We start from the raw sequence: 22,570 nt of genomic DNA on the forward strand, positions 1-22,570 counted from the left end.
AAATCTATCTTTTGTAGTTAATAAACTTGTTTTTGTTTTCTCTGAAATTAGAGAACTGGGGGGCAAAAAGCTGTGCATTTCTTTTTCCACATTGAAGGAGGGAGCAAATTTTATGAGCTTACCTGTACAGTTCTCTCTGCAATGCAAGACAGTACAATTTGGGGTTTACACTCCAAGGCGTGTGTTCACTTGAGTGCTGGGCAATTCCCTGAATCCTCCCATGCAGAACTGATTTCAGTATCTGTGTCTTTATGCAGCTGGGTGTGTCCCTAGCTGTGTGTGTGCTGGAGGATGCTTGAGGGCCTGGCTCAGCAGGACAGTAAGGCAGCACAGGCTGGTGGAACAGGTGGGCTCAGTGGTACCCAGTACATCATGTGGCACCCTGTGTGTGTGTGTATGTGTGGGAAACCTGTCACAGTCTGCATAAGTAAAGAAAAATAGCACAATGCAGTCAGTCACACAAGTCTTTCTAAGGAACCAAATAGCATGCCCAAATTATAAAATCAAAAGACAAAGGAAAGAATCAATAAAACTAATTGATATAATAGGTCACCTCCAGAAGAGGAAAAGGTTTTGCTGAGAACAGAAACATGACTTCTAAGCAAAACGCATGTTTTTTATATGTAAGAGGACTAAAATAACTCCAAGCCAATCAATATAAGATCATACAGAGAATTCTTTAACAAATAACAGTATTGAAGATAGGTGCTTTTGAAAATTTTACCTCAGTGAGCACATGGCCCATTTTTAGAAGTGATTTATGCACTTGGGTCCAGATTTTTAAAAATGGGTACACATTGATGCACTCAAAATTGTAAAGTGATTTAGATGGCTAAATTCTATTTTCAAACATGACATAGGCAATTAGGAGCCTAAGTCTCAGTGAAAAAGATATGTTTAGTCATACCAGTTATTTGGCTCAATACAGGGTAACTGGGTGAAATGTAATGGCCTGTGAAACACAGGAGATTAGATTAAGTGATCTAATGGGCCATTTTTGCTTTAAAAATCTATGAATCTGAGAAAGTACAAAGTCTGTATCAGATGGGAGAGTGCCACCAACTGATTCACCATTAGGTGCTGCAGACAGTGGTAATAAGTGTTCCTTTCTTGGAGCTGATCAGCAAACAGGTCCAAGCCCCAAGTTAGCCTGGACTGGGTGTAAAAAGTCATGCTGCAAAGCCATATTTGAGTTATTGTGTCTTCACTGATGCTGTACTCTCCCATGTGTGTCACGAGGACTTCTGAGGGCATATCCCAAAATTCTTTGTGCTGCAGTAAGATGAGTTGCTCAATCATTTTCCCCCCAGTGAATTGTGGGAGAATTTGTCCTTCTGGGCACAAAGGGGAATTGTGGAATATCACTGGAGGACTATCAGCACTGGAATGATTTAGCCTGTGTCCTCAGTGCTAAACGGGTGGATTACCAGCCCAAATGAAAGCTACACTCAGGTTTTAGCCTACAATCTCAAATAAGCCAGCTAGCCCAGGTTGAAAGAGTTATTAAAAGTGGTGAGTGAGTTTTTGTGTGTGTTGGGGGAGGGAAGGGGATTGGGGTAACAGGAGTAAAGTGCCCAAGTTAACTCCACAATGAAGACACACCCTAAATACTGACCGAACCTATCCTTGCTTAGTTTAAGTGATCACAACATACAGTGTTACAATTTGTGCTAGTTATGGAGTAAAATGTAGTGTTGTACGTAGTACAATAAAGTTAAGAATTCTAGGATCATCCTAGTATTTAAAATACCAGCTCACTTCAGAAAAGGGTAAATGGTAAATTCTGAATCCTGTTGAATCCTGCTGGTTTTTGGCCTCAAACCCCCAAACTTTAGCAAAATAGAGAACACTCACACTCAGACATGTTCTGGAGTGTGAACTTTGCAAGAATGCAGATCAAGCATATCAGTCTTGCTGGACTAATGCCTACAAAATTCATGGCGTAAATAGAGAACAAGTTAATTGCTCCTACTGCACCTGGATCTAAACAGAGGAGGAATACATCAGAAAAACCTGTATCCAGTACAATGAGTTTCTCAAAGCCGTCTAGGGGGACTTTGATACACATCTTCCATTAATGTGTTTAAAATTAATGAAAGATGATTCTAAATCCCTGAGACTGTTTTGAAAATCTCAGTCAAGAGATGATCAGCTAAACTCTCATGTCATCCACACCTGCCTAGTCAAGTTCTGCTGGCATGAAATTTGGTTGTCTGGAGAAAGATCAAGATGTGAGGATCTCCATTATTAAGATTCCACTGAAACACAATGAATTAGATATAGGTTTATTTGATGTTAAAGGATAGCTGCAATTGCTGTCTATCTGGGGGAATGGAGAGATTTGGAGGTAAAGTGAAAAAATAATCTACACTTTGCTTGAAGCAAGTGGGTCCATATTTGGACTTTTCAAGTTCTTGTGCATCAGGATGTGCTAGAGGCTAGATTTTCATAGTACAGATAGTAGTCTGTGGTGGTTCCTGCCACCACCCCCAAAAAAGGCTGGATCTGACAACATCTAAGTGCCAGTTATTTGTGTTTTGCTTTGCTCATGCAGCAGAATGTGTTGAAGTTTCTGATCATGTAGGATCCAGAAGATGTACTATTGGTTTTGTTTGGCCAATATCCTCCAGATTGTACAAAGACTGTGGAATTTGGTGAACTGAAATTAAAAATGAGGGATCCAAGTAACAGGTATATTTTCCTGGTGCTATTAGGTGGAGATTGCACCAGGGTCAATTTTTTTCCACTAATGCAAGATACAGCGGCACTTGTGGTCTATTAATATCGTACCTTACACTTTGGATTGTGGGAGGGGCCAAAAATTGATACAGGTTTTTATGGTGCTTTTTTTGTCTACATCAGAATCGCGTGTGTGTGGTAGGAAGGGCTAAATTTATTCTCTATTCATGCCATGGAATTTGGGATGCGAGGGCCAAAAATTGGACGACTCAGGCAGGATACCTGGGTCGATCCATTTTGTGTGTGTGTGTCGCTCATACTCCAGGTTGCCTGCAGATCCAGCTCTTTACCTTTTCCTGGTCTCTTTAATCTCTTCCTCTCTAGTTTCCCATTGTCACCTAAGCACAGGAATTCAAAAATTCCAGCAGCAACCCCCTTCATCCAACCCCGCCTCTAATCAGCCCGGGATTTAATAACATGCTGGGGGTGGGGAGGAGAGGGCAGATTGAATGAAACTGGCAGAGCAGACAGGAAAGCCCCGCTCCGACGGCGGCTGCCCCCTCTTGCTACATGCTGTCTGGGTACGGCCTGGCTTCTGCCTTCGCCACTGTCTCAAGGGTTAAGGGGAGGGGATATCATTCCCTCTCCTGGGCCCTAACGGGAGCGCTTTCGCGGGATCTCTAGAGAAGCCAGAGAGAGAGAGAGAGAGAGGCTGCATCCTCATACCTCCCTCCCTGGCTTCGCGTCGATGCTCATTTCTCCAGCTGGCACAGGAGTGTGAGCTGCTCCTCCCTGATGGTTATCTGCGCGGTGCCCTCCTTGGCCAGGAAAGGCTGCAAGCTCGAGGCTGTGTCAGTCAGAAAGGGGGCAAAGCTGGGAAACTCTGATCGCCGCTGGGAGCTCCTCTGTGTGCCTCTGCTCCGCGGGGTTACTGGTGAGTACAGGGGCTTCTGGTTGGGACAAGCCAAAGTTCCCCAGGTTTTAAGGTCTGCTGCGTGGTGGGTTCTGATCTGCATTTCGGGCGCCCTGAAAACCCACCAGCGCAGTCTGTCATCGCCCGGCGCCGTGTAACTGAGCTTTCCCATCGGCTGAGCTGTTGGAGTCGTGGGTTTGGTTTGTTTGTTTTTAAATACTTTGATTCTTCATAATCTTGCACGCGGAGCGCTGAAATCCACCTCTCTCCCACGCCCGCCCGCCTCCCTAGCCGGTGGTTTCAAGGCAAACCCATATGGTTCAGGCGCTCTGTTTCACAAGGGGGGGTGCCCGGGCGGCTCCCAGCTCGGGAGTGGCTCGCTCCTGCCGAGCGTGGCGCTTTGGGTTCCTTGCCGGGAAGGTTTGTGAAGTGCCAGCTGAAGAAAAGTCTCCCCGCGGGGGAAGTGTTGAAGTCCGGCCCCGGGATTGATACGGGGAGCAATTAGAGCAGGAACTGAGCTGCGCCGGAGCCGGGGGGCAGACCCTTCCTTCCCTACCCTGGAAGGGAGGCAGGTAAGTGCTGGGAAGGAACCCAGGGCGGTACTGTTGCCTGTTGGTGTGGTCCCAGATCGTGTTGTGCTACCGGATAATTTACACCGGGGGAGAGGACCTGATTCCCGTGCTCTCCCCACATCGCTTTCCGCTGATCCTGAAACGACGGAGAAGGAGCGCTCTTCTGGAGCAGTGCGCTCTTCTCTTTACAGCCAGCCACATGTGCTTTCGGTTCCATCCTTTTCATTCGCGTCTGCAAAAATCCCACAAACTCGGCTGCCAGCATTATTCCGTGGCACTTGCGGGAATGATTCTCTTGGCTCTAAAACGTGCCCACGGACAGCTCCCTCCTCAGGTTGAAATAACATTAAGATTATCGCAAGTCTACATCAGGCTGACTGTGAGCAGAGTCGAATCGAACTTCCCACAGGCTGTAAGAGTAGAAAAATGGCACAGCAGGTTTGTAGTCCGAATTGTTTGTTTCTTCAAAAAAATCAATATCTTCAGCAGATCCATTCTGTGCCAAAGTGCTTTAAGGATGGATGTTATGTTCCTCCTAGATACCATTTTTTAAAAAAAATCTCTAAGAGCTGTCATAAATGGGTGCGGCTCTTGGGTCAGTAGCACACCCAGGAAATCAATAAATGTATAAATGTGTGTATGGAAATTGAGAGCACAGGAAACAATGGTTTCAAAGAAAATATTACAGTTTACTGGGGGCGGGGGGAATACTACGTTCCTCTTCATGTAGAGTTAAAAACATATATTGTATTCACCTAATGGCTCAGACTCTCTATCCTTTCACTAAAAAGTGGATTTTCCAGACAACTGATTATTGCCTAAGTCCATCATGGTTCACAGATCATTGAATCAAAAGATTGTAACACTTATTACCATCCTTTCGGCAGCAGTTAGGTGCTAGCACACATGTAGTCTGGGTTCATGTCATTAAAAATTCTTTTGAAAGGTCACATGAAAAGTTACCCTTCAGGTGGTGGGGAAGGGTGGCTCAGTTGGTTCTAAAATAGGGCTGATGGCCCAGTGTTTAGGAGCTTAGTTAGGGACTTTGAAGACCTGGGTTCAAGGCACCCTAGACTTTCTGGGTGACTTTGGGCAAGGCACTTACTTGGAGTCTTTTTGTGCTTCAGTGCCTCATCAGTAAAGTAGGGCTAGCAGTCTTTTCCTATCTGAGGAAGGGGTGCTGTGAGGTTCTTTTCATTAAAGGTTTTGAGGTGCTCAGATATATTAATAAGGGTCATAAGTACCTTAGATTATTTCTCAATCAGATATAATAAATTTCCCCATGCAAAAATGGTCAAAAGTGCTCCAAAGCTATTATGTTCTAATCCTTTACCAAATTTAGTTTTGAAATTAGTCATTTTTCAGTGGTTTAAATATGGGAAAGTAAACAATAAGTAGTTTTTGTTCTGCTTTATTTGAATATAATACAATAACATTTAATTAAAATAAATCTCTGAACAGTAAATTTGATCCTGGAAGTCCAGAACTATTGTGTCATGAACAGTGATGCTATATAGATTAAATCAACATGCATTTTTAATGCAAACAATGGGTTAAAATATATCTTAAAATTTCATCTATCTGTGACTGAAAGAGATTTCTTTATATCTTGGTCTATTGACCAAGTAAAAAATTTCCTCTCCTTTCTAAAGGTAACAAAGTAACTGCAGTTAGAGAAACTTTCCCTGGATCAGTTATGATGGTTCCACCCGCAAATGTTTAAAAAAAGCAAAACCCCACCACACTGGCTTCTGGACAGAAAAGGAAGGACTAAGAAAACATGCAAAATCCATTGATTCTTGTGGCCACCTAACATGAAACTGGCATGTAAATGAGCTACAATACACTGTACTGTATAGCCAGTATCTACAGACCAATTCAGTTCCCATAGATTTATTTTAAAACCTAATAATAAAAATAATAGATCTTAGAATTACCAAAACGGTTTTAACTCTTACAGATGGTCAGGAACTTTTCAACAAAATGTTTTTTGACAGAAATACTGATTTGTGGAAACTGCAACTTTTTGTGAAAACATCTCTGTTCTGATGAGGTTTCTCAGCTCTACAATTGAAATTCTGGTAAAAAGTAGAGAGAGAGGGAGAGAGAGAGAGAGGGAGAGAGGGAGAGGCTCCTACTCACCTGAGAGACACACATTTGTGTCTTGTTCCAAATGAACCCGAGTATGGACTTAAACCTGGATCTCCTACATCCTAGATGTTTGAACTAATCACTGGGCTATTAAGTATCTATCTCTTTGGTGTGAGAGCTTGTTTTTGTGAAAAATTTCAAAAGGTCTAGGTTTCATTCCAAGGCAGAATGAAAGATGTCGAAACCTCAATTTTCATGAAACAGAATTTTTATTTTCCAGCCATCCCTACTAACTCAATTTTTAGTCTGTAGACTATGCTAATTGTTCCAACAGAGAATAAAATCCCTTTTGGGTTTAGCAGCGTCAGTGTAGGAACTAGAAGTATGAAGATATGTGTATTGACTTGTTTGTGTCTTCAAAGCTTTTTGCTGCTAACACAAAAAGATCTTGATGAAGTATTTGAGCAGATCAGAAATCCTGAAAGTAGAAATAAAATAAGGAATATTTCTTGTTTACTTCTGTTCATTGCAGATACCTTTGGGATCAAGCTGATCCAGTTTTTTTTCATTTGAATTGCTAATATTCCTTTTGAAATGGTGAAATAATTCACTACAGTGTTTGTCTATATTTTGATGTTTATGAAATGCTGCATCATAGCTGATGAAAGCGCCTTAAAAAAAAAAACCCTACATTAAAACATTCCTAGACAGATACAAGTAATTTCCAAAAAGCAATCCTTTAGCTCACCATAAGAATGAAAGTTTTAATCTTATGCTTTCTAGTCCATGTAGATTGGAATACACATACCAATCCATTTTAATTAAGTTTAATCATGTCACAGCAGTTACAGGTTCATGCAGGTTATGCTGTTTCACTCCAATGTGCTATAAAAACAGAAATGATCTTTAAGAAATCTAGACAAACTCAAAGAAAGATATTGATGTGAACCATAGAATCCAGAGATAGAAAAGACCTATTAGGTCATCAAGTTATCTGCCCGTCAGTACAAAAGTGTCCCCTATTGTTCATTTATTGATAGACTAATATAATTATCTATTTCAAACAAGATTTGAACCCCCCATATTTGGTTAATGAATCATTCATGAGCAAGTCTGACTTCCATAAATGTTTGTGCTCAGGGATCAGTTAGAAAAAGCAAAGGTATATGTATTCTTGTAATCTCTACCCACAAGAGATACTTCTCATAGTAGATGGTGGAGATGTTCAAAATATTATTATGCATGCTTTCTGTGCTCCTTGGGCATGGCTTGCCCTCAGTGGGACCCAAATACACCCAGGGACTCTGCTGGTCTCTCTGAGTTTGGCTTCTCCTTGATGGGACTCAATGGCCCTGTTTGGTTCCTCTTGGCTCCTTGGGTATGAATCCTTCATGGGAGGTTACTGTCTTTTGCCATCTCCATCCACCCTCAACTCTCTCACCCATGACACAATGAACTGTCACAGAATAGATTGTGAAGATCTTCTTAACTTGAACCTTTTTCCAGCATGCCCCCCCTTTTTTTTTACATGAATTGAGGAACAGTGAAATAGTTAATGTTAATTTTTGAAGTATTAGTATTGGGCAACTGAGTTAGCACCCATTGAAATGAAGAGGGCAGGTCACACCTCTTAGACTTATTGTTTCAGTTTTTGCAAATGTAGGCAGGGGTCTTGGCATCAGTGAGGTTCAGGTCACATTTCTGAGGCTCTCTCAGCTAGACATTTTCTTTTTTTTTTTTAAGTAAGCTTAGATTCTGGAGAACAAGAAGGCGGCATGAAAGAAATGCAGGCATACCTAATTGCCAGGTACTAACCCATTCTGGGCCGTATATGTGTTATTCAAAAGTACATAGTTGTGTTCAATGATTTTTATCCTACAGAATATTTATGAACTGATTGCCTCTACTGTTTGGTGTTCAACACCAATGTTTTGTGAGTGGTCGTCTAAATCACATGGTGGTATTCTATTCCCTGGATGATTAAAACCCTTGATATGGGAGACCAACACCAAGCACACAAAAATAAACAAACAAAACCCTTCCAGCACAAATATTTGGATAAATGAACATTTGTGCTAAAATTTGTGAAACTGCTTGAATTTGTATTTTCATGAATATGTGGTAGTTTGCAATGCATATTTGGACAACTAATCAAATGACCCTCCAAGGATCGTAGGAAACCAAACATGACTATTTGTGAACATTTTCACAAATCAATTTGCTTACTAAGCACAGTTGGTCAAATAATGTTTGGTACAGTCTAGCTTTAAACAGATGACGCAACCTCTCTTGAAGATTACTCAACAAGCTAATAGCTTTCTTTTAAAAATCTTTCCTGTTTAAGTTTTCCTTTTGTTAATTTCATCCCATCGCTCCTAGTTATACTACAGTTTTTTTTATTATACTTCCCAATCTTCCCTTCCTTCGAGTTCACAGTCATCAAAGATTTGCAGGGTTTGGTTATGCCTCCTCTCCCCAGTATACCAGAATTATATTAACAATGAGATTCCCAGAAATGAACACCATATTCCAGATGCAGTTGTACCACAGACACTCAGAGGGGGCCTATTACTTACTTGATTTGATACTTCTATATATGGGGGCCAAAGTTGAACTCACTTTTTTGTTATCTCTTGTTTACTGTGGTCACAAAGTCAACATACATCAACAGTTATTGCTCAGTGTTATTTATGAGAACGTAACATTTCCCTATATTTTGAATAGGCAATAACTGTGGTATCTCATTTGCCAATGTGTAATAACTGCAGATAAATGTTGACTTTTAAAAGGCAATCCCTTTTATTTGGTTTCTACTATCATCATTTCTTTTATCATTACTGCCTTCCATTACTTCCCCCTCCGAGTCAATACTTGTGTTTTGGGAGTATTTTTCGTCAGATGTATCAGCTTTGAAAGCTGAATCTCATTTTGCAACACTGGAAGCATCATTTGAAGTATGGATAACATCATAATTCTGAATAAGCATGCTTTAAATAACATTAAGATTTCTGTCATGATAATTGTAGTTAATAAAATAATAATAATACTTGGTTAGTCATCTTGCTGTGAGAATAATATATAAATAAAAACTAAATATTTCCCCTGTCATACTGCTTAATTATGGATATATAGTACTATAGTAAAATGAAACAATGAGTTTACACTACTCCTGACTCTTTTGGGTAATGTTGATCACTAATTTGGCTCCTGAACCACTGAGGTCTGAGTATCACTGGGATAGTAAGTTCATTTGCTAATTTCTTTAATAAAGTAGAATACATATTATCTGAACTTGCCCTGTGTGTGTGTGTGTGTGAGAGAGAGAGAGAGAGAGAGATGAAAAATTTACTATAGAGCAGAGGCTAATTTTTTTTAAATATGGATCTGCACCAAAAGTGCATAAAGCAACACATAACCATTTTTTCTGTTTCACCTTCTTGTACTTAAATAGCTATAGCCAACACTTTTTCCCCCTCCTTTTTTAACTAGTTGTATCTTCTGACAGTTGTCTGGTCACGTAGTACAGTAAGATACTCTGCATTCACTACTTAGAAGAAGGTATCAAAGAAGCAAGTCCATGTTTTTATGAACTAAAGCAGATATGACTTCTTTTTAAATCAAGCATGAATGAATCTAAAAATGCATACATCAAGAGCGGATTCTGAAAATGGAACTCTTGCAGACTGATGCTAGCGAACACATGTGAGTTCACCATCAATCAGGGTTGTTCCAACTAGCTTGTCAAAGATGGTGAGTGCTGAGTATATGCAAAAGAAATGTCTTTGGATATGAGATAATAATGTGTACATACTACAGATCTTTCCTTGATGATCTCATGGACACTTGTAATTCAGTACCAGATCATGCTACAAAGACACAGCCCACAGCAGGGGGTGGAATGCTGCAGCACTGTCTTAGAAGAATCCCAGGGAAGAAATCATGGCTCAGGGATCCACAATTCCCTCTCTGTTCCTCCCTTAAACCAGTGGGACCATATTTGCTGTTTACCTGTGCCAACAGCAAATCTCTGCCCGCTCTGTATCCCATCTCTGCTGGCCAGTGTATTGGGGATGCAGAGCCAAGGTACCACTCCTTCCCTTCCCACTCCTTGCCCATCTGCTCCAGGATTGAGGGGAGAGGAATAATGGGTTCATAGCATCCAGTTTTGCCTAAGCATCCAGATCCAAGTCTGCACAGTGACGTAAAGGGGGTTAATTTATGCCACCATATAGCCCTGCTAGAGTGCTATATCATTTTACGTTATTTGTCAATTCAAATCACTGAGCATTGTTGATGTGATGGAACTTATTAGCTAAGATAAGGAACTGCATAATGAAAATGAAAATGTGTACAATTTGAAATCCAAGAGGAAGTAAATCTTAGTTTCCATGCTGGGAACATAGGTTCTGGCTGTAGTGGAACCCTTGGATGTGAATGAATTTGAGACAGATGTAAATATTTGCTGTGTTATAATGAAAGTTCAGAAAAGGAAATCACTTGTATGCTTGTAAGAAAGGTTTAATTTGGAATATATGCATATGAGTATATTCATATACATTACAGAGAATACCTGATGATGTGGTACTGAATGAACTTGTGATGACCATATTGCTTAAAAGGAATAAAGTCATGATTGAGTTATGCAGCTGATACTAAATGAGTGCCAATGAAATCTTCATACTACACCACCATGAAATTCACGTCTCTGCATGGAGCCAATACACCATTTAAATTCCACTTAAGCCCTCTTTGCTATCAGTATTATTCACTGTGGCAGGGAAATAGGGCCTGCGGACATTTAGGATATCTTCACTAAATTGTATCTGCTCAGATAGAATTGAAGCCTTTAGCAGCTGTGAGATATTTCATACTAATTAATAAGTGTTTTTTAATATTGCTGTGTGAGCCAGGAAAGGTTAACATTAAAATGAGCCTATAATTATAATCTTTGTCCTTTGCAACAATCTAGCTTTGGTTCTTTAGCAATATGTGCTGTGCTGTGCACATATTATAAGCAATTAGTAAGTACAGGTAACAAGGCTGAAACTTATAGCCTTATTCAGCTAAAACTCCTACTGACGTCAATGTGAGTTGCCATTGAATAGGAATTGTGGGATTAGGTCCGTAACTATTTGGAGAATTTAAAATGTATGTTGTTGTGGAAAGGATTCCTATGTCCAGTGACTGCTCATAGTAGTTTAGAGCTGAGCAGGCAAGGCTGCAGGAGAAAGGGGGAAAAATATGTCTAGATTAGATATTGGGCTTTTGATTGGGCATGCACCTTTGAAAATAGTGTTTGGAACTCAGCTGGGGTTTCCTCAGTGGTACACCGTAAAGGCTGGATATTGCCTGGCAATATCTGAGGGATGTATTTATGTTCCCTAGGGCTGAATCAGTTCTGAAACAGCTTTGTACTGAGCTGGCAGATGACATGATCAGATTTTAAAGAATCTTATAGTAGTTCATTTTCATCCAGGATATAGCTGGTATGCTGAGGGCTTCTCTGCTTTGTCTACACTTAAGTTCTGTAATTTACATAACACAAGTCAACGTAGTTTACATCGACATACTGTGGTGTCTACACCATGCTATGCGACGGGAGATGCATTCCCGTCTACATAGCTTCTGCCTCTCATTGAGCTGGATTACTGAAGTCGACAGAGTGCACTCACATCAATTTATCATGTCTTCACCAGACTCACTAAATTCACCCTGCTAAATCGATTGCAGCAGCACCGATTTAGCCTGAAGTGGAGACAAGCCCTAAGCTAAACAATTTTGGAGCTGCCTTGTAAACCTTCTGTTCCATTCTGGCTGGAGGAATAGCTCAGGGGTTGAGGAATGAAACACACACTGATTATTGCTGTAAATAGTACTGAATTTCTAACACCAATTATTCCAACAACTAATATCTGACATATGGTGAAAGTCATATTTGGTGGAAGAAATGCAAGAAAAAATAAGATGAGTATCTCCCAACGCTGTTGCTGTTTGGCTTTTAAATCACTTCCTGTTTGAGGGTTTACAAAAATTAATTTTGGTTACTTGTATTTATTTTTTCCTAGTGCCAACTATAATGTTAGTTCTCGTTTTGAAAGCTATTTTTGTCTGTGCAATTAATTTTGGGCACAATTCTAAAACTTAGATCTCAACATGTTCACTCCCACAACTCAGGTAGGCTGATAAAGCCTCTCATATTTTCTTTCAGTTAACACAGTACAACACAGTACAAAACTATACCTGTAAAATTAGAGGCTAAATTGAAGCATATTTAAAAACATAGCATGTAATATTAGAAAGCCATTCAGTACAGTGGCTAGAGTGAATAGGAGCAAGGATCACCTAAGTTCTATTTCTGGTTCATTATTTGGCCTTGGACAACTAGTCACTTATCCAGCCATATTGTCCCATGTCCAAATTACTCTCAGGTAGGGGGATGGAGGACATTGGTCCTTCTTGTGAGTTACTGTAAATAAATGTATTATACTTGTGCCTGCAAATCTGTGGATGGGTGTTTTTAAATAAATTCAGATAAACAAAATAATATTTTGTTGCACCACATTTTAGGTTTTGGATCTGTTAAATAAAAGAACCAAAAATAATTGGAACCAAAAGAAATTGTCATCTGTAATTTGCAGGAACTACCCAGATTAAGCCTGCCCACCTTTTAGCCTGCCCACTCCTCTCTCACCAGGTCCTACATATATATTCAACATCTACAGAAGTTGAGATGGCACCTAAGTTTAGCTATTTATTGCAACTCCAGGAGCCCTGGTTGGACCTTGGAACATAACTCCATTTCTGAAGCAGAGGCTCGGGATGATGACTAGAGTCCACAATCCTGGAACTCTGACTCTCCCATTACCAATTTTTTCCTCTGTAAAACATGATGGACTTTTCTCCAGAGAAGATCCAGTTTGCTGGAGTATAAATTTAGTGCTAGTCCTCTGAAAAATTGCTGTCATACCACTAGATTACAACTGTCAGATGTGGTTGAAATATAAAAAATGACGGGAGGGATTCTTTCTCTCCAGAGTAAATGAAGATAGATGATAGAACTTTTAATAATATTTGACATTTAAGTTTTATATTGCCGTAGCACCTAGGTATCTCAACCAGGTGGGGCCCCATTGTGCTAGAAAGACACTGTACAAAGAGTTAGTAAATGACAGCCCCAGCTTCATAGAGTTTACTATGATGTTTTCCAGGAGTATCCAGAGTTGTGATGCACCTCGTTACCATCTGCCCTTAGCATGTGGGAGCCTTGTATGTACCCTTAGTTTGGGTCAGCTTCCCAACTCTACCAGCCACAGGCAACACAAGCATTTCCCTCTAGGCCTCGTACGGCCTGCTGCCTCTCTACAGGTTAGTGATTGGTATACCCCAACTCCAGAGCCTGCATCTCCCCTGCTCCACTGGACACTTTCAGTATTCACCGATTTGCTGCTTGCAAAGAAGCAGTACACCCCAGCTTACTAGCTCCACCTCAGATCACCGCTCTGCTTAACACACGGCACTTAGGTGTGTTTACAATGAAGTAAGAATACATTTATTTATCAAAGCACAGAGACTCAAGTAATGGCAAGTAGAAGAACTGGAAACAAATGATTGCATATAAAATATCATAGCATGCATTCTAGAGCCTAAACTTAATTAACAAGATATTCTCATGTCTTGTAGAGTATTGCCCATCCCAAATCCTTGCAGTGCTTTACAGCCAGGTTGGCTGTGACCCTCCTTTCATGACATCTGCACGCTGTCAGCTTGCCTCCTAGGTTAAGGGTTTTGTGTATTTCCTTGCACTCTAGAATATGCCAGAACAATAATTTGTAATGAACAGGACATCCTCCTGCTGTGTGTTTCATCCTGTACATTTTCTCTGTTGTAGATTTCAGTCTTTCATTCTGCCCTGGCTTAGTATGCAAATAAACCTCCATTGAGAGGCATACAATACACAAATGACCAGACAGGGAAATCGGTATCTGCTACCTCCTGCCTGAAAGGAACGTTTCTGAGGTATGTCACCTCCTGGTGATCTGCCTTAACTCTAAGGCCTTAAGAGGATAGGTTTTAACATCCATAAATAACTCCTTAAATATTATCTGTACATACATTTTGCAATGATTATGATAACCTATAACCAGTGGGCTACTGGCTCTCTGTAGAGACCTCAAATGCCTACTTTTGGTGAAGGATTATGCATATATCTGACCCAGGGATCCCCGTAAAACCCCATGTACTCCTTGTGCCCTCTGCCATTTGGCATGAAGGGGTCTCTGGGTCACATTCACTAATATAAATTATATTAAATATGGGTTTGTTTGCGTGATATCAATTGTGCATTTACTGTACCGGCGGTGTCCAGGCTGTCACAATCGTATTCTGTAAACTAGAGCCTCTGTTAGAGTAAGAGTTTTCCTGAAGACAAGATGCAGTGTTAGGAAAATGTGAAGGTTTCATACAAATATTTTTTGCTGAAGTGTTAGCACAATCAAATATTTACGTTTGATGTTCAGAAATGAAAAGTTAATCCTATCACTTCCCCCCTCATCAGGCATAGGCTATAAGAGGATATTGTCTAGGTTTTAAAGAAGGGACTCCGGCACAAGGTTAGTGGTTTTTTAATATCTGACAAGTGGTTTTTTTGTTTGTTTGTTTTCCTCTGGGAAGAGCAAATTTTAAAAATTCAGTAAGAGCAGCTTTCATGTTCTTTACTCTTAACACAGTCTTTAAATGGCTTCTCAGGAGAGCCCAAGTTTAGTGAAAGCTCATACTAATGAAGTCCCCAGAGAAAGTATAGTTTTTCACTAATCACAATTAGGATTTAAGGCTGCCTCCATAAAGAGTGATTACTTTTATTATGAATGTGGTCACACTTTTGTAAACATCAGGCAAAAGCTCTTCTCTGAATTGTGAAATTGCTGGAGTGCCCAGGGGCTTCTAGGTAAGTAATTGAAGTAATCCATATGTTCTCCAAGTGGTATAATAAAGCTTTTGCATTAGTAAGCAGGTGCTGCTTTCATCCAAACCCTTCTTCCTCCCCTCGTTAGCTTGAAAATTCTCAGGGCAAGTCTACACTACAAAATTAAGTCAACCTAAGTTACGCTGACCGTCACATTAATTAATTTTGCTTTTGCATATCTGCCCTATGATCCTGACAGTGCACATCCTCACTAGGAGTGCTTGCACTGATTTAACTGTCAATGTGGGCATTGTGGGACTGGTTCTGAAAGGCAGCAACAATCAATGTAAGCAACGCAGTGTCTACACCGACACTGAGTCAACCTAATTTCATCGACTTAAGTGCTACACCTCTCGTGGAAGTGGAGTGGGCGAGTTACGTCGGTGGGAGTGACATTTTAGTGTAGACTTTTACAGAGTTAGGTTGATGTAAGGTGCCATACATCAAGCTAACTGTAGTGTAGACCAGGCGTCACTCGTGGCTGTTTGCCTTAAAGGGGTTTAGAAGTTTAAAAGAATTTGAAGCTGAGGCTTTGTTCTGTATACATTACAGGAATATTCATTTCTTTACCTTAGACTCATCATTTGTGTGCTGGAAAAGTCAGAATTCTGAAAGAAAGTGAATTTAATAAAAAAACAACAATACACATCTCTCAGTTACTATGGGAATGTTCTTGTATTGATGTGGGCTGCAGGCTATTCATCTGAATTATGAAGAATCTTAACACTGGATCAGGACAAAATCAAACATTTCATTGAATATGCTGTGTGTGATGGGGTGACTATCCCTCACTCAGGGCTGGCTCTAGGCCCCAGCAAACCAAGCATGTGCTTGGAGCTGCACTCTGGCCCTTTTTTTTTTTTTTCTCTCCCCGCTTGGGGCGGCAAAAAAACCTAGAGCCGGCCCTGCCCACACCTTACCCAGATGGGCCAATTAACCCAACAGGCAGCTGATTAAAGAGGCTCAGCTGGGCTGGAATACTTAGGGTCTATAAAGCCCAGGAGCTGAAAGGAGAAGGGGGCTGCTGGAAAAAGGCAGACGTTTCCAGGAGAAAGAGAGGAGTGAGTGGAGACTGCAGATGAGAGTCACTCCCTGGGAAGAGGGAGGAGGCTTTGGGGAACTGGTAGGCCCAGGAAGACAAGGGGAACCAGCAGTAGGAAGAAGCCCAGGGATAGAGCAGTAAAGCCAGAAAAAGAAGGCCCAGATTGCTGAGCTGAGAGTCCCTGGGCTGGAATCTGGAGAAGAGGGTGGGCTCAGGTTCCCCTACAAGCCAGTGGGCAAGTGGCACAGAGGCAGTGAGAGGGAGAGTGCCTATGAGTACTGAGGACCTAAACCCCCCACAGGAGGGGGGACACAAACAGCGATGCGGCTGGGGGGCTGAGCCTTTAAGAGTATGCTGTGATTCCTGAGGCTGTGGGAGGAGCTACAGGCCGACAGAGTGATGGTGTGCCAACCATGGAGGGGAGGTGTCAGCCTCGAGCTAATCCCTAGAGTACCAGGAAGAGGCACCAGTCGGGTGGTGAATGGTGCATCCCGTGACACTATGTCTCTAAGAAAAGAACTTAATTAGAAGTAGCTAACTTTTCTGTTCTGATACATCTTAATCCTTACAAAAAGGACAGTTTACACATTGTTCTATATAATTCATATCCAATAGTGCAGGGGTAGGCAACCTATGGCACATGTGCCGAAGGCGGCACGCGAGCTGATTTTCAGTGGCCCTCACACTGCCCGGGTCCTGGCCACCAGACCGGGGGGCTCTGCATTTTAATTTAATTTTAAATGAAGTTTCTTAAACATTTTTAAAACCTTATTTGCTTTACATACAACAATAGTTTAGCTATATATTATAGACTTATAGAAAGAGTCCTTCTAAAAATGTTAAAATGGATTACTGGCACACAAAACCTTAAATTAGAGTGAATAAATGAAAACTTGGCACACCACTTCTGAAAGGTTGCCGACCCCTGTATTAGTGACTTGATTCTCCCACACACTTCCCCCAGAGTTGCCGAGATCTATAAAGCTCCTGTAACTTAAATGGACGATGTGAGTGATCAGCATCTCTGAGGATTAGCCCATATGTGTATATAAAATCTATCCCCATCCATCATATAAAGTAGTGATCTAAGTCAGTCCATCTCAAAAAAGATATATTGGAATTGGAAAAGGTTCAGAAAAGGGCAGCAAAAATGATTAGGGGTATGGAACCGCTGCCATATGAGGAGAGATTGAAAAGTCCCAGTCTTATTAGCTTGGAAAAGAGACAATTAATGGGGGATATGTTAGAGGTCTATCAAATCATGACTGGTGTGGAGAAAGTAAATAAGGAAGTGTGATTTACTCCTTCTCATAACACAAGAAATAGGGGGTCACCAAATGAAATTAATAGGCAGCAGGTTTAAAGCAAACAAAAGGAAGCATTTTTTCACACAACCCACAGTCAGCCTGTGGAACTCCTTGCCAGAGGATGTTGTGAAGGCCAAGACTATAACCAGGTTAAAAAAAACCTAGATACATTCATGTAGGATAGGTCCATCAATGGCTATTAGCTAGGGTGGGAAGTGATGATGTCCCTAGCCTCTGTTTGATGATTAACTGTTCTGTTCATTCCCTCTGGGGCACCTGGCATTGGCCACTGTCGGAAGACAGGATACTTGGCTAGATGGACCTTTGGTCTGACCCAGTATGGCCATTCTTATGTTCTTAGGAACTGAATGACAAACTTTTAACAACGGCAGCTGAGTCAGGAAAGTCTGCTTCTCTTCTACAATCTCCCTATATTTATTAAACAAATGATCTTAGTGAGAGAAGGTGAGGTAATGAGGTGAGTCAACATTGCTAGATTAGAGCCTGGTGAGTGTAATGTATGAATTCTGTGCTTCTTATCTGAATAATGGCCTATGTATGCTTCCTTGCTCAGATGAATAATCTATGTCTCAGTACAGGGTAGAAAGGGTTACATGATCCTTTTACCATCTGAAGCAATTATCTTGCTTTCTTCTTTAGACGCTGATTTACTTGTGACATAGAGCATGTACTTCTGTGATTGGAGTTCTATCTTACAGCGTGAGTGTGAGTTAGAGAGGGGAAAAAAAATTCAGGGTTTTGTTTAAAGCCCTGAAAAGCTGAGAATTCTGTTCTTGTCTCACCCCACCGAGACTAGGTATTGCAGCTCTCTGGAGATCCAATTGTGATCGGATTTGTGCCTAGGAGGCCTGATCCAAAGCCCACTGATGTCGACAGAAAGACTCCCCCGTTGCCTTAAACGGGTGTTGGATCAGGTCTGTGAGAAATGGGAGCAGGTAGAGCAGCAAAGGAACCCATATCCCAGAGGGCTCCTGTAACCAGACCTCTTTGCCGCTTTGATGTTTTAGCTCCCCTCAGACTCACACTATGTCAGCTCCCTCCTAGTTTCCTCATCTTTGATCAAGTGGCCAAATAGTAACTGTGCTCCTGGTCTGTTAAGGTCAGAAGTCAAGCGGGGTACCTCTGGGGGATGCCTACGGGCAGTCGTCCTCAATGGAAGAGCGTATGCAACCAGTTCCAATTACCTTAAACAAAAGCAAAACAACTGGAACCCTTCTGCCCGTCAGAGCTGGCAACAACAAGGGTCGGGTTCAGTATCTAGGGGTTCCATTCCAATAACACCCTGCCGCCTTGAGCCCACACCCAGTGACCTAGGACAAATACATACCACTCCCCTGGGTGCCTCTAAGAGGCAATGCTTCCCTCTCACAAGCACAGAGTCTGAGTGTAGCAAAAGCCTCTTAATAACAGAGAGAAAACAACGCGGCATTATGTTGAGGAAACACCACAAACATATTTGTAACACAAACCATGAACCAAAAGATCCACCTCAAGCAAATTGGGCCATGTCCTTCCCTTTTGGTTCTTGAGTCCAGCAACCCAAAAGTTACCCAAAGTCCCAGAAGTCCAACAACCCTAAAGTTCAAAAGTTCATCTGCAGAGTTTACCTCCCAGCCTGGGTGGAAAAGGGGGGAAGTATGGGGGCACCTTAAGTACTCCACTGCTCATGTCAATGGCCAACTGCCCTGCCTCTCCATGGGGGTCTGCTGCAGCCTTCACCTCGAGCTGCTCCACTCTGCCGGACATCCCAAGAACTGCTCCTCTCCAGCAGACATCCTACTAGTCACTCATCAATATATCTTCAGGTCCCCCCCCCCCCACTTAACAGCACTCAGTGATTACTAAGAGCTGAAATTTTAGCTCTTCTAGTGATTTCAGCTCGTAGTGGGGGAGCCTCAGTATTGGTGCACCATTGGGCCAAAGTGAAATCACCTCAACAGCCTGTAACCAGACTCCTTATGGAATCAAAATTAGCTCTGATGTTATATAGCAGAGGTGTGAGGAAGGAGGGTGAAATTGGTGTTTGAGGTCCATTCTACCAGGTACAAATACCTATCTCCAGCCTCTCTCAATTCACTGGGTTTTGGGACCCATGTGCCTTGCCTAGCAAGTGCTACTTAGTTGAGGGTGAGTCCCTCCATCATAAAATGCCAAGTAAAGTTCTACTGTCCTTGATTCACACAACCATGATAACAACACTTTATTCGTCCTGCCCCAATAACAAAGAGACTGGGGATCCCACAGCAGCCAAAGTGACCAGCTGGGCAAGCAGTCCCATCATGTTAGGCAGGCTGGGTGTGCCCATGCAAACAAGATCAGCCCCTGAAGTCTTTTTCCACAACTCACCTCCAGATGTCAGGGTAGAGCTCATCCTGACTCTGCTTACATGTATTTGTCCTAGGGTAGACTACAGAGAGAAAACTATCAAATGACAATTGGAAGTAAACACATCTGGTCAGATATGATAACAAAAATAGGACAGAGCCTTTGTTACAAAGTAGAGAGGGACTCTTTACAGCATTGTGAAGTAAAGTTCCTCACCTGAAGGCTTTTGGGCCTTGTCCCAGCTTGTTAACTCTGAGTTTCAGCATCCCTCTGAAAGTCTGCATGTCATATCACTCCCCTCACTGAGATGTAGTCCAGCAAGGAACTCTGTGTCTTGTCATCCTCCCCTCTTTTCACTTTCCTTTAATCTCTAAATAGGACTGTCCAATCTACATACCTTTTATATTTGAGGGTCTCTAGTGTCTATAAAAGTCCTACACAGTAATGCTATAACATAAGCCTTTTTTTCCCTCATTATTTCTGTCTCTGTTGGTGTTTTGCTTGCATTCTGACTTACATTTCCTAAAAAGGGTTTCCCCATTTCCAAACAAAGGTGTATAATTGAACAGGAGGTATCTGTACAGTGGTTCACATAATGTTCTATTAGTCTCTTTTTGAAAGAATGCTGTTATCATGCCAATGGAATTGACTCTAATTTTAAGATAGTTATCATGTATCGTAATATATAAAACAATATTAATTTCCTCAAGTTTATCTTGTAAGTACTGGACAAGTCACAGTGTACAACCTAGAGCACAGTTCTTAGTGGACAGCAAAATACTTACATCTGGCTGCCATTTTGAAAATACACTCAAGTATAGAATGGCAGAATAAATAGTGGATGTCATTTTCCTTGTGATTTTCAGGCCAGAACTAGAATGGCACAAAAGGACACGACCTGGTCCACATCATTTAAAAAATGTGGCCCTTGAAGCTGTTTTCCTCATTTTCCCCATCTATAAAATGGAGTTGGTCATGCTTACCTTCCTCATTCACAAAAGGGTAATGAAGATTAATGAGTTAGACTGTAAAGCTCTTTGAAGACTTAAAAATGCTATTTAAGTGCTAATTATTATTATTAAATAAAAACTAAGGACCATCCACTAGATTCAACCTATGCATAAATCTCCCTTCAACATTAATGGAAGTTATATTCTGATACCATAGCATTTAGGGACTATGCAAATGTATAATGGTATAATAGATCGTAGTATATAAAGTCTTAAGTACATTAAAAAAACAAAAAACATTAAAGAGCATCCATTGGGCATTGCAAGTCAAGGCCCCTATCCTGCAAACTGGTCCACATTGTTGGACTCCTGTGCACTTAGACATGACTGGGGTTTAAGTGCTTGATCCTTCTGTGCTGTGAGTGCCCTCAAATGCCATTGACTTAACTGGGAATGGAAGTTGTTCACAGAATGGTGCCCTAAGGAAACACTCAGAGAGAACATGAGTTAGGATTGATTTCCTCCCCGCCCCCCCCCCCCCGACCCTTGGAATTGAATTGGATTCTCTTACATATGAAAAGAGAAAAATAGTGGATGATGAGTCTGTCTAACCAGTTTCTATATTGTGTTGATTTATCGTGTATGGAACCATTACTCTTCAGCATTTCTTTCAGTGGTAAGTACCAAAAAATATTGTAATGAAGAATTAGTGTTTGTAACTGAGTATTATAAAAACCCTCACAATTATGAAAACAGTGTAGAGTATTCACAAGAGAACTGAGTCAGTCACCTGATTTGATCTTCCTAAAACAGCACATGCTTCTAAAAATGAAAAGCTAACATAATTATGGAAATGTAGTTATATATTCTGAGTGGAACTCCTAATGTATTTAATTCAGTATTTACTATATTGATGAACTAATTGGTCAATGGGCCAGTCTTTGTAAAAACAGCTAAATTATATTTCACAAAGAAGAAGAAATCATTTTGGAGTCTGTCTTTCAAAATGTTGGTAACTGGTGAACCAAAGCTTTTAAAGCTGTTAAAAAAATTGCACAATTTGTTCAGACATGTATTTTGAAAGTTCACATGAGTTGACATCCTCCTTTTGATGCTGTTCTCTCTTATATAAATTACTACTTGACATCTTAGTGAATTTAGAGTAGCCCATACCTTAAGTTGTGATAAAATCTAGAACTTAGTCAATTTTCATACCTCAGAATTCAATAATGTTTTCACTAGAGGGATCTGGAAAAAAAAAGATGAGGTTTACACAAAATTTCTTAAGGAGACTATTTAAAAATGCTTAATGCTGATAAACTCATTGAGAGATTTAATTGTAAATTCTTCGAAAATACATTCTGAACTGTAAAGGCTGAAGCAGGTCCTCTGTACATGGTTAGTCTTACGCCCTGATCTAATTTCTATACTTCTCCCTTGAGACTTAGCTGTCCAAAACTTTGTGATCTTATATTTATTGTTTCAGAAGAGTCAATGAGCATTTACAAAAACATATCAATTTAGATTTTGGTTTTGAAAAACCAAAATGTGGTCTGACTTTCTTTTTCTTTTTAAATCTAGGTTCCTTTTTACCTAAATCAACAATAGTTAGGAAAGATTGTTTAAAAAGTTCCACGTCTAGCCCATGTCTAACTATGTGGATTTCTACTGGCCCTGGTGTGAATTAAGGAATTTTTTTTTTTGGTAG

At 40.9% G+C, this 22,570-nt stretch overlaps 1 protein-coding gene across 1 annotated transcript in view; it reads left to right on the top strand.

Annotated features, from left to right (window-relative positions):
* The first annotated feature begins 3,432 nt into the window (after positions 1-3,432).
* PKIB (cAMP-dependent protein kinase inhibitor beta) overlaps positions 3,433-22,570 on the top strand; it is a 108,582-nt gene continuing 89,444 nt past the window's right edge. Inside the window, exon 1 of the mRNA XM_073335183.2 lies at positions 3,433-3,613. The gene's annotated coding sequence lies outside the window, so the exon portion shown is untranslated. The remainder of the gene's footprint in view (positions 3,614-22,570) is intronic.

The sequence above is a fragment of the Lepidochelys kempii genome, chromosome 3 (assembly GCF_965140285.1).
Source record: "Lepidochelys kempii isolate rLepKem1 chromosome 3, rLepKem1.hap1, whole genome shotgun sequence".
Classification (NCBI taxonomy): Eukaryota; Metazoa; Chordata; order Testudines; family Cheloniidae; genus Lepidochelys; species Lepidochelys kempii.